Raw genomic sequence first — 16,404 nt, 5'->3', positions numbered from 1 at the left:
AATTTTATGTTATTTTTGATGGCATAGAAGGCCCTTCTTGCCTTGTCTCTCAGATCGTTCACAGCTTTGTGGAAGTTACCTGTGGTGCTGATGTTTAGGCCGAGGTATGTATAGTTTTTTGTGTGCTCTAGGGCAACGGTGTCTAGATGGAATTTGTATTTGTGGTCCTGGCAACTGGACCTTTTTTGGAACACCATTATTTTTGTCTTACTGAAATGTACTGTCAGGGCCCAGGTCTGACAGAATCTGTGCAGAAGATCTATGTGCTGCTGTAGGCCCTCCTTGATTGGGGACAGAAGCACCAGATCATCAGCAAACAGTAGACATTTGACTTCAGATTCTAGTAGGGTGAGGCCGGGTGCTGCAGACTGTTCTAGTGCCCTCGCCAATTCGATGATATACACTACCGTTCAAAAGTTTGGGGTCACTTAGAAATGTCCTTGTTTTCGAAAGAAAAGCAATTTATTTGTCCATTAAAAGAACATAAAATTGATCAGAAATACAGCATAGACATTGTTAATGTTGTAAATGGCTATTGTATGCGAAAACAGCTTCTGGACAGCGATCACTAACCTCAATTTGGATGAAGATTTCTACTTCGAGTCGGCAGCTCTGGATGTTACGCTTACCCCGGACCGGGCCGGTGAAAGAGAGGAAAGCGAGGTGGCGTCATTGATCAGCGACAGCGTTGGCAAGCATCTAGACCTCCATTCCCTTCTGTTTTGTTTGCGAAGGTACAATCGCTAGAGAACAAACTGAACGGGCTCTGTTCCAGACTATCCTATCAACGAGACCCGAAGAACTGTAATATCCTGTTTCTCGGAGTCGTGGCTGAACGAGGACATGGATAATATACACCATGCTGGCATCTTGAAGATCAGACTGCAGCCTCGGGTTAGATCAGACTGCAGCCTCGGGTTAGATCAGACTCCAGCCTCGGGTTAGATCAGACTGCAGCCTCGGGTTAGATCAGACTGCAGCCTCGGGTTAGATCAGACTGCAGCCTCGGGTTAGATCAGACTGCAGCCTCGGGTTAGATCAGACTGCAGCCTCGGGTTAGATCAGACTGCAGCCTCGGGTTAGATCAGACTGCAGCCTCGGGTTAGATCAGACTGCAGCCTCGGGTTAGATCAGACTGCAGCCTCGGGTTAGATCAGACTGCAGCCTCGGGTTAGATCAGACTGCAGCCTCGGGTTCGATCAGACTGCAGCCTCGGGTTAGATCAGACTGCAGCCTCGGGTTAGATCAGACTGCAGCCTCGGGTTAGATCAGACTGCAGCCTCGGGTTAGATCAGACTGCAGCCTCGGGTTAGATCAGACTGCAGCCTCGGGTTAGATCAGACTGCAGCCTCGGGTTAGATCAGACTGCAGCCTCGGGTTAGATCAGACTGCAGCCTCGGGTTCGATGAGAGGGGGAGGATGCGTCTCTTTGTTAAGGAAGTCTAGAGTTTTTGCTCGCCTGATGAATACCTCATGATAAGCTGCAGAACTATTTACCAAGAGTGTTTTTATCTATATTTTATAGCTGTCTATTTACCACCACAAACCAATGCTGGCACTAACATCGCACTCAACGAACTGTATAGGGCCATAAGAAAACAAAAAATTGTTTTAATGCAGGAAAACTGAAATCCGTTTTACCTCATTTTTACCAACATGTCACCTCTGCAACTAGAGGCAACAAAACTCTAGATTCACCTTTACTCCACAGACAGAAACACATACAAGGCTCTCTCTCGTCATCCCTTTGGCAAATCTGACCATAACTCTATCCTACTTATTCCTGCTTACAAGCAAGAACTCAAACAGGAAGTACCAGTGACGCGCTCAATATGGAAGTGGTCCGCTGAAGCGGATGCTAAGCTACATGACTGTTTCACTAGTCCAGACTGGAATATGTTCCAGCATTCATCCAATAACATTGAGGAGTTTACCACATCAGTCACTGGCTTCATTAATAACTGCATCGATGACGTCGTTCCCACAGTGACCGTGCGTAGATATCCCAACCAGAAGCCATGGATTACAGGCAACATCCGCACTGAGCTTAAGGCTAGAGCTTCCGCTTTTAAGGTGCGGGACACTAATCCGGACACTTATAAGAAATCCCACTACGACCTCCGACGAGCCATCAAACAGGCAAAGCGTCAATACAGGACTAAGATGGAATCCTACTACTCCGGCTATGACGCTTGTCGGATGTGGCAGGGCTTTCCAGTGACGCTAGCCTACCAGACGAGCTAAATGCCTTCTATGCTCACTTTGAGGCAAACAACACTGAACCATGCATGAGAGCACCAGCAGTTCCGGACGACTGTGTGATCTCGCTCTCCGTAGCCGATGTGAGTATTTCCTTTAAACAGGTTAACATTCGCTAGGCCGCGGGGCCAGACGTATTACCAGGATGCGTAATCAGAGCATGCTCTGACCACCTGGCGGGTGTCTTCACTGCATTTTCCACCTCTCCCTGACCCAGTCTGTAATACCTACATGTTTCAAGCAGACCACCATAGACCCTGTGCCCAAGAATGCAAAGGTAACCTGTCTAAATGACTATCTCCCCGTAAACACTCACATCTGTAGCCATGAAAGGCTGGTCATGGCTCACGTCAACACCATCATCCCAGAAACCCTGGACCCACTCCAATTCGCATACCGCCCCAACAGATCCACAGATGACGCAATCTTTATTGCACTCCACACTGCCCTCTCCCACCTGGACAAGAAGAACACCTATGTGAGAATGCTGTTAATTGACTACAGCTCAGCATTCAACACCATAGTGCCCTCCAAGCTCATCTCTAAACTCAGGGCCCTGGGACTGAACACCTCCCTCTGCAACTGGATCCTGGTCTTCCTGATGGGACGCCCCAAGGTGGTGAGGGTAGGCAACAACATATCCGCCATGCTGACCCTCAGTGGTCCATGCTTAATCCCCTCCTGTACTCCCTGTTCACCCACGACTGCGTGGCCGTGCACGACTCCAACACCATCAGTAAGTTTGCTTACAACACGACCGTGGTAGACCTGATCACTGGCAACAATGAGCCAGCCTACAGGGAGAATGTCAGTGACCTGGCAGTGTGGTGACAGGACAACAACCTCTCCCTCATCGTCATCAAGACAAAGGAGCTGATTGTGGACTACAGGAAACGGTGGGCCGAGCATGCCCCGATCCACATCGGCGGGGCTGTAGTGGAACGGTTCGCGAGCTTCATGTTCCTTGGTTTCCACATCACTAAGGAATTAACACGGTCTAAACACACCAACACAGTCGTGAAGAAGGCCCGAGATTTGGCATGGGACCTCAGATCCTCAAAAAGTTATACAGCTGCCCCACTGAGAGCACCTTGACTGGCTGCATCACTGCTTGGTATAGCAACTGCTTGGCATCTGACCACAAGGCGCTACAGAGGGTAGTGTGAATGGCCCAGTACATCACTGGGGCCGGGCTCCCTGCCATCCAGCACCTTTATACCAGGCGGTGTCAGCCCTAAAAATTGGCAACTCGGTACTGGTACTGGTACCCCTTGTATATAGCCAAGTTATCGTTACTCATTCTGAATGTATTCCTTGTGTTATACATTTTTCTTTATTTTTCTCGCTGCATTGTTGGCAAGTAAGCATTTCACTGTTAGTCTACACCTGTTGTTGTTTTTGATTTGATTTGACACACACAAACACACACACACACACACAAAGAAAGAACTCAAAGTCCTCTGTGAGTTGACAATGAACTAATTACAGTTAATATAATATGACTGTCTCCCTTCATTGAAGTCAACCATGAGGAATGGGTCAAACACAACAACTCAGAAATAGACCTGTTTTCTTACATGTTCCATCTAGCTACTGATTTCTATTGTAAGTGACGAGTACAGTAGACATATGTACTACTTGAATGTGCACAAGACTCCAGTTCACTGATTTGTATCTATACAATATAAATGTAACATGTAAAGATAATCCATCCACCTAACAGGTGTGGCATATCAAGAAGCTGATTAAACAGCATGATCATTACACCGGTGCACCTTGTGCTGGGGACAACAAAAGGCCACTCTACAATGTGCAGTTTTGTCACACAACACAATGCCACACGTCTCAAGTTTTGATGGGAGCGTGCAATTGTCATGCTGATTGCAGGAATGTCCACCAGAGATTTTGCCAGAGAATTTAATGTTAATTTCTCCACCATAAGCCATAATGTCCTTTTAGAGAATCTGGCAGTACGTCCAACCGGCCTAACAACCGCAGACCATGTGTAACCACGCCAACCTAGGACCTCCACATCTGGCTTTATCACCTTCAGGATTGGCTGAGACCAGCCACATGAACAGCTGATGAAACTGAGGAGTATTTATGTCTGTAATGAAGCCCTTTTGTAGGGAATAACCCATTCTGATTGGCTGGGCCTGGCTCCCCAGTGGGTGGACCTGGCTCCCAGGTGGGTGGGCCTATGCCCTCCCAGGGCCACCCATGGCTGCGCCCCTGCCCAGTCATGTGAAATCCATAGATTAGGGCCTAATGAATTTATTTCAGATGACTGATTTATTTATATAATATGAACTGTACCTCAGTAAAATCGTTGAAATTGTTGCATGTTGCGTTTATATTTTTGTTCAGTGTAAAGTATGCATGCCATGAACAGACTATTTGACTTAATGTGCACACTGCACAATAATGTATTTTTCTTAACAGCTCAAACAAATACAATTGCAAATTGCACTTTATGACAAAAAACACCCACTTCCAGGTGACAGGAAGCCACCACCTCAGCTCATCTGGAAAGAAGGAATGTGAGAATATTTGTCCTCCTGGCTGTAACAGGAAACCCCTGGTTCAGAAATGGAAGCGCTAACCACATGAATCTGGCTCATGTGTTCTGTTTACCCAAGAGCCAATTTACACAGGTAAGAGGATAGGCGTCTGGAATCACTATTGAGAGGGAGGGAGGGAGGGAGGGGAAAAAGTGAGCGAGAGAGAGAGAGAGACCCAGAAAACCTGAGCATACGCCTTCACTATAGTGAATCACTACAGCAAAAACAGCAAAAACATACACATGATCAAATACAAATCTTAGATTGATGGAAAGTGGTGTTGGGGGAAAATTATACGGCATTATAAAATTAATGTACACAAACAACGAGTGTGCAGTAAAAATTGGCAAAAAAAACCACACATTTCTTTCCACAGGGCCATGGGGTGAGACAGGGATGCAGCTTAAGCCCCACCCTCTTCAACATATACGCTAACGTTCAAAAGTTTGGGGACACTTAGAAATGTCCTTGTTTTCCGTGAAAACATACATGAAATGAGTTTGAATAGGAAATATAGCAAAATGAATATGAAATGTAGTCATTGACAAGGTTAGAAATAATGATTTTTAATTGAAATAATAATTGTGTCCTTCAAACTTTGCGTTCGTCAAAAAATCCTCCATTTGCAGCAATTACAGCCTTGCAGACCTTTGGCATTCTAGCAATCAAGCGCCGTCCACAGGGTATGGCATGGCATTTCAAAATTGAGTGATAGCCTTCCTTCTTCAAGATCCATTTTACCCTGTACAGATCTCCCACTTTACCACCACCAAAGCACCCCCAGACCATCACATTGCATCCACCATGCTTGACAGATGGCATCAAGCACTCCTCCATCATCTTTTCATTTGGTCTATGTCTCACAAATGTTCTTCTTTGTGATCCGAACACCTCAAACTTCGATTTGTCTGTCCAGTGTCTGTGTTCTTTTGCCCATCTTAATCTTTTATTTTTACTGGCCAGTCTGAGATATGGCTTTTTCTTTGCAACTCTGCCTAGAAGGTCAGCATCCCGGAGTCGCGGGTACTATTTAATGAAGCTGCCAGTTGAGGATCTGTGAGGCGTCTGTTTCTCAAACTAATGTATTTGTCCTCTTGCTCAGTTGTGCACCGGGGCCTACCACTCCTTTTTCTATTCTGGTTAAAGCCAGTTTGCGCTGTTCTGTGAAGTGAGTAGTACACAGCGTTTTTTGCAAATAAATTCATAAAAAATCCTACAATGTGATTTTCTGGATTTCCCCCCACTGTAGATACAGTATTTAGTCAGCCACCAATTGTGCAAGTTCTCCCACTTAAAAAGATGAGAGAGGCCTGTAATTTTCATCATAGGTACACGTCAACTATGACAGACAAATTGAGAAAAAAAAGTCCAGAAAATCACATTGTAGGATTTTTAATGAATTTATTTGCAAATTATGGTGGAAAATAAGTATTTGGTCACCTACAAACAAGCAAGATTTCTGGCTCTCACAGACCTGTAACTTCTTCTTTAAGAGGCTCCTCTGTCCTTCACTCGTTACCTGTGTTAATGGCACCTGTTTGAACTTGTTATCAGTATAAAAGACACCTGTCCACAACCTCAAACAGTCACACTCCAAACTCCACTATGGCCAAGACCAAAGAGCTGTCAAAGGACACCAGAAACAAAATTGTAGACCTGCACCAGGCTGGGAAGACTGAATCTGCAATAGGTAAGCAGCTTGGTTTGAAGAAATCAACTGTGGGAGCAATTATTAGGAAATGGAAGACATACAAGACCACTGATAATCTCCCTCGATCTGGGGCTCACGCAAGATCTCACCCCGTGGGGTCAAAATGATCACAAGAACGGTGAGCAAAAATCCCACAACCACACGGGGGACCTAGTGAATGACCTGCAGAGAGCTGGGACCAAAGTAACAAAGCCTACCATCAGTAACACACTACGCAGCCAGGGACTCAAATCCTGCAGTGCCAGACGTGTCCCCCTGCTTAAGCCAGTACATGTCCAGGCCCATCTGAAGTTTGCTAGAGTGCATTTGGATGATCCAGAAGAGGATTGGGAGAATGTCATATGGTCAGATGAAACTAAAATATAACTTTTTGGTCAAAACTCAACTCGTCGTGTTTGGAGGACAAAGAATGCTGAGTTGCATCCAAAGAACACCATACCTACTGTGAAGCATGGGGGTGGAAACATCATGCTTTGGGGCTGTTTTTCTGCAAAGGGACCAGGACGGACTGATCCGTGTAAAGGAAAGAATGAATGGGGCCATGTATCGTGAGATTTTGAGTGAAAACCTCCTTCCATCAGCAAGGGCATTGAAGATGAAACTTGGCTGGGTCTTTCAGCATGACAATGATCCCAAACACACTGCCCGGGCAACGAAGGAGTGGCTTCGTAAGAAGCATTTCAAGGTCCTGGAGTGGCCTAGCCAGTCTCCAGATCTCAACCCCATAGAAAATCTTTGGAGGGAGTTGAAAGTCTGTGTTGCCCAGCGACAGCCCCAAAACATCACTGCTCTAGAGGAGATCTGCATGGAGGAATGGGCCCAAATACCAGCAACAGTGTGTGAAAACCTTGTGAAGACTTACAGAAAACATTTGACCTGTGTCATTGCCAACAAAGGGTATATAACAAAGTATTGAGAAACTTTTGTTATTGACCAAATACTTATTTTCCACCATAATTTGCAAATAAATTCATTAAAAATCCTACAATGTGATTTTCTAGAGAAAAAAGATCTCAATTTGTCTGTCATAGTTGACGTGTACCTATGATGAAAATTACAGGCCTCTCTCATCTTTTTAAGTGGGAGAACTTGCACAATTGGTGGCTGACTAAATACTTTTTTTCCCCACTGTATGTGTGTGCAAGCGTTTGACCGTGCATGTGTGTGTGTGTAGTTGTGATCTGTCAGTCAGATCAGACTAACCCCCTGAAGGTGTTGCGTGGAGGTGCTTTCCAGATCACTGACATCACGTCTTGGAGTCAGCAGACTCTCACATCACAGTGAGAGACAGATACCGATGGAAAAGCGTTTCTAGTCATGCTCTGAGAGAGAACTATCTCCAAGAGAGAGAACTAGGGGTGAAAACTCTCTGTTTATACAAATGAACATGATTGCCTACAATTTGAAAGGATTGGATGAGAATTAGAAGATATTGTTTAACAACTTCATACTGTAGAAATGAGTGTCATCCACTGTAATTATGGAAAGAAGTCTCTGCACACTCAAATCATATTCAAGTAACTGTATCTATTGTGTTCTCTTATGTTGTCCTGCACGTTAACTACTATAGTTTGTCAGTGTCTCAGCAATCCTAATGATTATACTATGGTTCTAAAGCAGCTAGCCCCAGTGTAGACTATCTAAGGACTTATGTAGATACTGTATGTGTGAACAGCTCTTGCTGTAAACCCCAGGCGAGGACTTTGTATGTATTGGCAACTGCATCTGATCCAACAGTTACATGTATACAGTTATACAGTATACAGTTATACAGTTATACAGTACACAGTATACAGTTATACAGTATACAATTACACAGTATAAAGTTATACAGTTATATAATATACAGTATACAGTTATACAGTTATAAAGTACACATTTATACAGTATACAGTTAGTGAGTTATACAGTATACAGTTATACAGCATACAGTTATACAGTATACAGTTAAACAGTTATACAGTATACAATTATACAGTTATACAGTTATACAGTATACAGTTAAACAGTTATACAGTATACAATTATACAGTTATACAGTTATACAGTATACAGTTAAACAGTTATACAGTTATACAGTATACAGTTATACAGTTATACAGTTATACAGTATACAGTTAAACAGTTATACAGTTAAACAATTATACAGTTATACAGTTATACAGTGTACAGTTATACAGTTAGTGAGTTATACAGTATACAGTTATACAGCAAACAGTTATACAGTATACAATTATACAGTTATACAGTTATACAGTATACAGTTATAGAGTTATACAGTATACAATTATACAGTTATACAGTTATACAGTTATACAGTATACAGTTAAACAGTTATACAGTTAAACAATTATACAGTTATACAGTTATACAGTATACAGTTAAACAGTTATACAGTTAAACAATTATACAGTTATACAGTCTACAGTATAAAGTTATACAGTTATACAGTACACAGTTATACAGTACACATTATACAGTTATACAGTTATACAGTTATACAGTACACAGTACACAGTTATACAGTATAAAATGACACAGTATCAAGTTATAACGTTATATAATATACAGTATACAGTTATACATTTATAAAGTACACAGTTATACAGTATACAGTTAGTCAGTTATACAGCATACAGCTATACAGTTATACAGCTATACAGTTATACAGTTATACAGTATACAGTTATACAGTATACAGTTATACAGTTATACAGTTATACAGTTATACAGTATACAGTTATACAGTATACAGTATACAGTTATACAGTATACAGTTATACAGTTATACAGTTATACAGTTATACAGTATACAGTTATACAGTTATACAGTCTACAGTATACAGTTATACAGTTATACAGTTATACAGTTATAAAGTATACAGTTATAAAGTATACAGTTATATAGTATACAGTTATAGAGTTATACAGTATACAGTTATAGAGTTATACAGTATACAGTTATAAAGTATACAGTTATATAGTATACAGTTATACAGTTATACAGTATACAGTTATACAGTCCAAGTTACAGTGCATTCGGAAAGTATTTAGACCCCTTCCCTTTTTCCACATTTTGTTACGTTACAGCCTTACTCTAAAATGGATTAAATGCATTTTGTTACGTTACAGCCTTATTCTGAAATGGATTAACTGCATTTTGTTACGTTACAGCCTTATTCTAAAATGGATTAAATGCATTTTGTTACGTTACAGCCTTACTCTAAAATGGATTAAATGCATTTTGTTACGTTACAGCCTTACTCTAAAATGGATTAAATGCATTTTGTTACGTTACAGCCTTACTCTAAAATGGATTAAATGCATTTTTTCCCTCATCAATCTACACACAATACCCCATAGTGAAAAAGCGAAAACAGGTTTGTAAAGATTTTAGCAAATGTATTAAATATTAAAAACAGAAATACCTTATTTACATAAGTATTCAGACCCTTTGCTATGAGACTCGAAATTGAACTCTGGTGCATTCTGTTTCCATTGATCATCCTTGAGATGTTTCTACAACTTGACTGGAGTCCACTTGTGGTAAATTCAATTGATTGGCCATGGGGCGGCACACAATTGGCCCAGCGTCGTCCAGGGTAGGGGAGGGAATGGCCGGCAGGGATGTAGCTCAGTTGGTGGAGCATGGCGTTTGCTACGCCAGGGTTGTGGGTTCGATTCCCACGGGTGGCCAGTATGAAATGTTTTTTAAAAAATGTGTTCACTAACTGTAAGTCGCTCTGGATAAGAGCGTCTGCTAAATGACAAAAAAAAAAAAAAAGGCACACACCTTTCTATATAAGGTCCCACAGTTGACAGTGCATGTCAGAGCAAAAACCAAGCCATGAGGTTGAAGGAATTGTCTGTAGCACTCCGAGACAGAATTGTGTAGAGGCACAGATCTGGGGAAGGGTCCCAAAACATTTCTGTAGCATTGAAGGTCCCCAAGAACACAGTGGAGTCCATCATTCTTAAATGGAAGAAGTTTGGATCCACCAAGATTCTTCCTAGAGCTGGCTGCCCGACCAAACTGAGCAATCGGGGGACAAGGGCCTTGGTCAGGGAGGTGACCAAGAACCCAATGGTCACTCTGACAGAGCTTCAGAGTTCCTCTGTGGAGATGGGAGAACCTTCCAGAAGGACAACCATCTCTGCAGTACTCCACCAATCAGGCCTTTATGGTAGAGTGGCCAGATGGAAGCCACTCCTCAGTAAAAGGCACATGACAGCCCGCTTGGAGTTTGCCAAAAGGCACCTAAAGGACTCTGAGACCATGAGAAACAAGATTTTCTGGTCTGATGAAACCAAGATTGAACTCTTTGGCCTGAATACCAAGCGTCACATCTGGAGGAAACCTGGCACCATCCCTATGGTGAAGCATGGTGGTGGCAGCATCATGCAGTGGGGATGTTTTTCAGCGGCAGGGAGACCAGTCAGGATCAAGGGAAAGATTAATTGAGCAAAGTACAGAGAGATCCTTGATGAAAACCTGCTCCAGAGCGCTCAGGACCTCAGACTGGGCGCGAAGGTTGACTTTCCAACAGGACAACGACCCTAAGTACATAGACAAGACAACGCAGGAGTGGCTTCGGGACAAGTTTCTGAATGTCTTTGAGTGGCCCAGCCAGACCCCGAATTTGAACCTGATCGAACATCTCTGGAGAGACCTGAAAATAGCTGTGCAGTGACGCTCCCCATTCAACCTGACAGAGCTTGAGAGGATCTGCAGAGAAGAATGGGAGAAACTCCCCAAATACAGGTGTGCCAAGCTTGTAGCGTCATACCCAAGAAGACTCAAGGCTTTCATCGCTGCCAAAGGTGCTTCAAGAAAGTAATGAGTAAAGGGTCTGAATACTTATGTAAATTTGATATTTTAGTATTTTTTATTTTGTGTTTGTGCAAAACATTATACAAACCTGTTTTTGATTTGTCATTATGGGGTATTGTGTGTAGATTGATGAGGGGAAAATAAAGAATTCAATCAATTTTTGAATAAGGCTGTAACGTAACAAAATGTGGAAAAAGTCTGTATACAGTATATCCAACCTAGTATATCCAGCCCACACCTAATCCAGACATGCAAATATGTTAGAAATACATTTGAACTTGTACTTGATACTTGATACTAGGCACTTTGTTTGCCGCTCCCTAAATAGTCACAACATCATTATGTGACAAATGCCATAAAGTTGAACTTGATACTTTGGCACTTTGTTGGCGCTCCCTAAATAGTATGTGAAGATAGATGCCTTGTCAGATAAGCAGTCTTCTCCATGTGTCACCATGGGTTTGAGATATAGTTTGAAAACAGATATAGGATACAGTATTTTGTGTTTAATTGCTCTGTGGCCTCTCTGTTCAGCAGAACTGTTTTCTATGGCCTTATGGCTCACACCACCGGTTCATACCACTAATTAAAAACGCTTTAACTACACTTGAACCGCTGCACAGTCACACACCCTACCATTTAAAACCCTGAACCAATCACCCTACCATTTAAAACCCTGAACCAATCACCCTACCATTTAAAAACCCATGGACCAATAACGTGGTCCCTGCTAGCCACCCTAACCACACTGCTCTAGTGCTGAGAAGAGTTAAAGCAGAGCAGAGCACTGTAACAGCCAACGCCACAATAAGGCCCAATGGGAACTTCTGACAAAACAAATCTTTGTTTTATCATCACTGTTAATGTGAATGCCCTCCATAAAATTCACTCAATAAATTGTCTCTTAATGCCTTTGAAAAAATTGTGGGGCCAAAACTCCGGGATGAAAGGAGATGTGAACACAGATGTTGAGCTAGCTTCTTCGAGGCAGTTTTTTTTCTCTCTTCATAAGACACAGTGGAGTTATGGTGTGGTGTATGGAATTTCCATTGGCAGTGGTCCATAGGAACCCATGGGAGTTTCAAGATCAGCATCTTCTCAAAACTAAACTCACAGCTTTGCAACATGCAGGCGATCACCAGAGACATCCTACTTTTTAAAATGTTATATATACTATATATATATATATATATATATATATATATATATATATATATATATATATAATTATTATTTTCTTCGCTTTTTTTCTTTTTTATTAAACAACTAGAATACAATACAAAGACGATATAAATGATGGATCGCAGTGACCAGGGTATTCTTCCATTCTTCCATTCTTCTTCTTTATTATAAAATGTATTATTAACACTAGCCCATTATTGTAACGTCTTGCTCGGTGAACTGTGATACCAGTTTTCATATTCACATTGCACAGAACCCTTGTGTTATGCATGTCCTCGGGTTTCACTAGCCACAGCTGTAGGGTGGATTATCGAACCAATGATTACACAAAGTATGTTCTGTCGATAATAGACTCTTACAGCATATCACCTGCAGGAGGTCTTTGTGATAGAGCTATTCCACCTCACGATTAGCTAGGAGGCTAGAGTTTCAGGGTTTGTGGCTAGTATATCTACTCCTCTGCAATGCCACCTTCAGTTTGTTCAATACAGGGCCTGTGTTTCTCCACTAAATTACGGTAGTCACGAGGCTTCTAAAAACCAAGGCCTGCTGCTTGATTCAGAGCCATGGCTTCATTTACGGTAGTCACGAGGCTTCTAAAAACCAAGGCCTGCTGCTTGATTCAGAGCCATGGCTTCATTTGCAATCACATTCGAAAACAACTCAGGTGCAGTCACAATGATATTCAGCACAGCAAAAGCACCCAGTGCCTCCAGACATGACTAAATTATTACATAATATTCTGTTTCAGATTTTGGAGACCATGGCGCGATGACACAGAGAAGGGGACAACAGAAGAAGATGTGATTTGTCTGTTTGGTAAGAGACCTTCTCTCTCTTTCAAATGAATAGAGACATTTCAAATGTTATATTACGTCTATGTACAGTGTTGTAATGATGTGCAGATCGTTGAAGTACAAATGGGAAAATCAATAAACATAAATATGGGTTGTATTTACAATGGTGTTTGTTCTTCACTGGTTGCCCTTTTCTTGTGGCAACAGGTCACAAATATTGCTGCTGTGATGGCACACTGTGGTATTTCACCCAGTAGATATGGGAGTTTATCAAAATTGGATTTATTTTTTAGTTCTTTGTGGGTCTGTGTAATCTGAGGGAAATATGTGTCTCTAATATGGTCTCTCTCTCTCTCTCTCTCTCTCTCTCTCTCTCTCTCTCTCTCTCTCTCTCTCTCTCTCTCTCTCTCGTTATTTTGCTCCTACAGATTACATGAATAAAGGTCTCATATGCCAAAACAGCTGCTTATTTCGGCCTTGACCAGTGTGGACAGTGTGGACAGTGTTGACAGTGTGGACAGTGTGGACAGTGTGGACAGTGTGGACAGTGTGGACAGTGTAATTACACACCCCCTGATCCAACTCTGAGCTTGTCCATTACATAAGGGTTACAGGGCAATGATACTGTCCATAACCATGGTAACTGTGCTTACTAACCCAAAGGATAGTTGTGGGTCTACATGGGAATATATTGTATATATAACTCAACATTTAGAATCAAAACAAACACATCATTTGTGGACTTACTAGTCAAAGGGAATATGTTTTTTTTGCTTTAAACGCAGTGGAATAATGACTGTAGTTAGACTTGCAGATGCATCTTTTTGCAGTTTTCTAGTAATTTGTAAAGTTTCACTTGGTAAAATACCAATAAGATACAAATTCCATAGCATCTGCAGCAGGACATATCTCCAGGAACAATTATTTTGATATATATTTTTATTGAATTGAAAAAGTATTTTGTAAAGTTCTGTCAAATCAATCAGACTCAAAGGTTTTTTTAATAGCATGAATAAGTCATATTAACCCGATGAGCCCCACTGTCATTTTAAACATCCTGAGAAAACAATTTCTGTACTTACAGCATTCATATAAATTCATTTTTATCAGGTTTTTGCTTGGTGGACCTTTTTTATTTGTTGCCATTTGTCAATAAAACTAATGAATGCAACTGATTAAGTCAAATAGTTTTGTGTTCTACTTACATTTTACATTTTCGTCATTTAGCAGACGACCTTATCCAGAGCGACTTACAGTTTTTTTTGTTTTTTTTTCATACTTGTAGCCATGGTTGTCCTGAAAAGATAAATGACTATTTTTGCTGGGGTCTCAAGACTGAGGGTTAATAAAAAGAGAGACAATGGTTCCTCAAAAGAAGATCTGTCATTTTAAAACCTCAGCATTTGACACAGTTTGCAGTAGAAAGACAGAGAAAGTACTAAGAAAAATATAACCTTTGGCACTGTCGAATAATTTAATAATTAAATTTTCCTGTTCAATTCTATTGTTTGAACAAAAAACACAGATCTATCCAATATTATTAATCAGACTTCAAAGGGCTTTAGTCGTGTTAAAGCACTATTTCTCATTGTGATAAGGAATATGCTTAACTAGCTCAATCCATTTCCCCATTCATCCAGACAGACAGAGGGACCACCATAAATATTGAGTTTTTCATTGGCTATTAAAAATTAGAATTGGTCAGATTCTTCACTGTCAGCGCTTCCTATCACAGACCAGACAGACACAAAGTGCCATGTGTAGCCCAAGCTCAATCAATTTACTCCAATATGGTGCCTGACTGGCTGACTGGCTGACTGGCTGACTGACTGGCTGACTGGCTGGCTGGCTGGCTGACTGACTGACTGGCTGACTGGCTGACTGACTGACTGAGTGCCTGACTGACTGGCTGGCTGACTGAGTGCCTGACTGACTGGCTGACTGGCTGACTGACTGGCTGACTGAGTGCCTGACTGACTGGCTGGCTGACTGAGTGCCTGACTGACTGGCTGGCTGGCTGACTGGCTGGCTGACTGAGTGCCTGACTGACTGGCTGGCTGACTGGCGAACTGATTGACTGGATGATTTCAAATCAAATCAAATCAAATTTTATTTAAGATTTAAGTTCTATTGTCTGTTTTAGGTCAGGGATACTGAAAACTGTACAACCCTACACCGTCCTACTGACCCCACAACCCTACACCGTCCTACTGACCCCACAACCCTACACCGTCCTACTGACCCCACAACCCTACACCGTCCTACTGACCCCACAACCCTACACCGTCCTACTGACCCCACAACCCTACACCGTCCTACTGACCCCACAACCCTACACCGTCCTACTGACCCCACAACCCTACACCGTCCTACTGACCCCACAACCCTACACCGTCCTACTGACCCCGCCCCTACAACCCCTACACCGTCCTACTGACCCCACAACCCTACACCGTCCTACTGACCCCACAACCCTACACCGTCCTACTGACCCCACAACCCTACACCGTCCTACTGACCCCGCCCTACAACCCTACACCGTCCTACTGACCCCACAACCCTACACCGTCCTACTGACCCCACAACCCTACACCGTCCTACTGACCCCACAACCCTACACCGTCCTACTGACCCCACAACCCTACACCGTCCTACTGACCCCGCCCTACAACCCTACACCGTCCTACTGACCCCACAACCCTACACCGTCCTACTGACCCCACAACCCTACACCGTCCTACTGACCCCACAACCCTACACCGTCCTACTGACCCCACAACCCTACACCCCACAACCCTACACCGTCCTACTGACCCCACAACCCTACACCGTCCTACTGACCCCACAACCCTACACCGTCCTACTGACCCCACAACCCTACACCGTCCTACTGACCCCACAACCCTACACCGTCCTACTGACCCCACAACCCTACACCGTCCTACTGACCCCACAACCCTACACCGTCCTACTGACCCCACAACCCTACACCGTCCTACTGACCCCACAACCCTACACCGTCCTACTGACCCCACCCCACAACCCTACACCGTCCTACTGACC

At 42.7% G+C, this 16,404-nt stretch overlaps 1 long non-coding RNA gene across 1 annotated transcript; it reads left to right on the top strand.

Annotated features, from left to right (window-relative positions):
* The first annotated feature begins 4,781 nt into the window (after positions 1–4,781).
* On the top strand, positions 4,782–14,454 carry LOC121542597. The gene is made up of 3 exons (XR_006658501.1): positions 4,782–4,913; positions 13,296–13,363; positions 13,770–14,454. It is a non-coding gene; the product is annotated as an uncharacterized LOC121542597 (long non-coding RNA).
* Positions 14,455–16,404: the final 1,950 nt, after the last annotated feature.

The sequence above is a fragment of the Coregonus clupeaformis genome, unplaced genomic scaffold, assembly GCF_020615455.1.
Source record: "Coregonus clupeaformis isolate EN_2021a unplaced genomic scaffold, ASM2061545v1 scaf0285, whole genome shotgun sequence".
Taxonomy (NCBI): Eukaryota; Metazoa; Chordata; class Actinopteri; order Salmoniformes; family Salmonidae; genus Coregonus; species Coregonus clupeaformis.
Note: the sequence above shows the minus strand (reverse complement) of the source record. Positions and strands in the feature narration are given on the sequence as shown.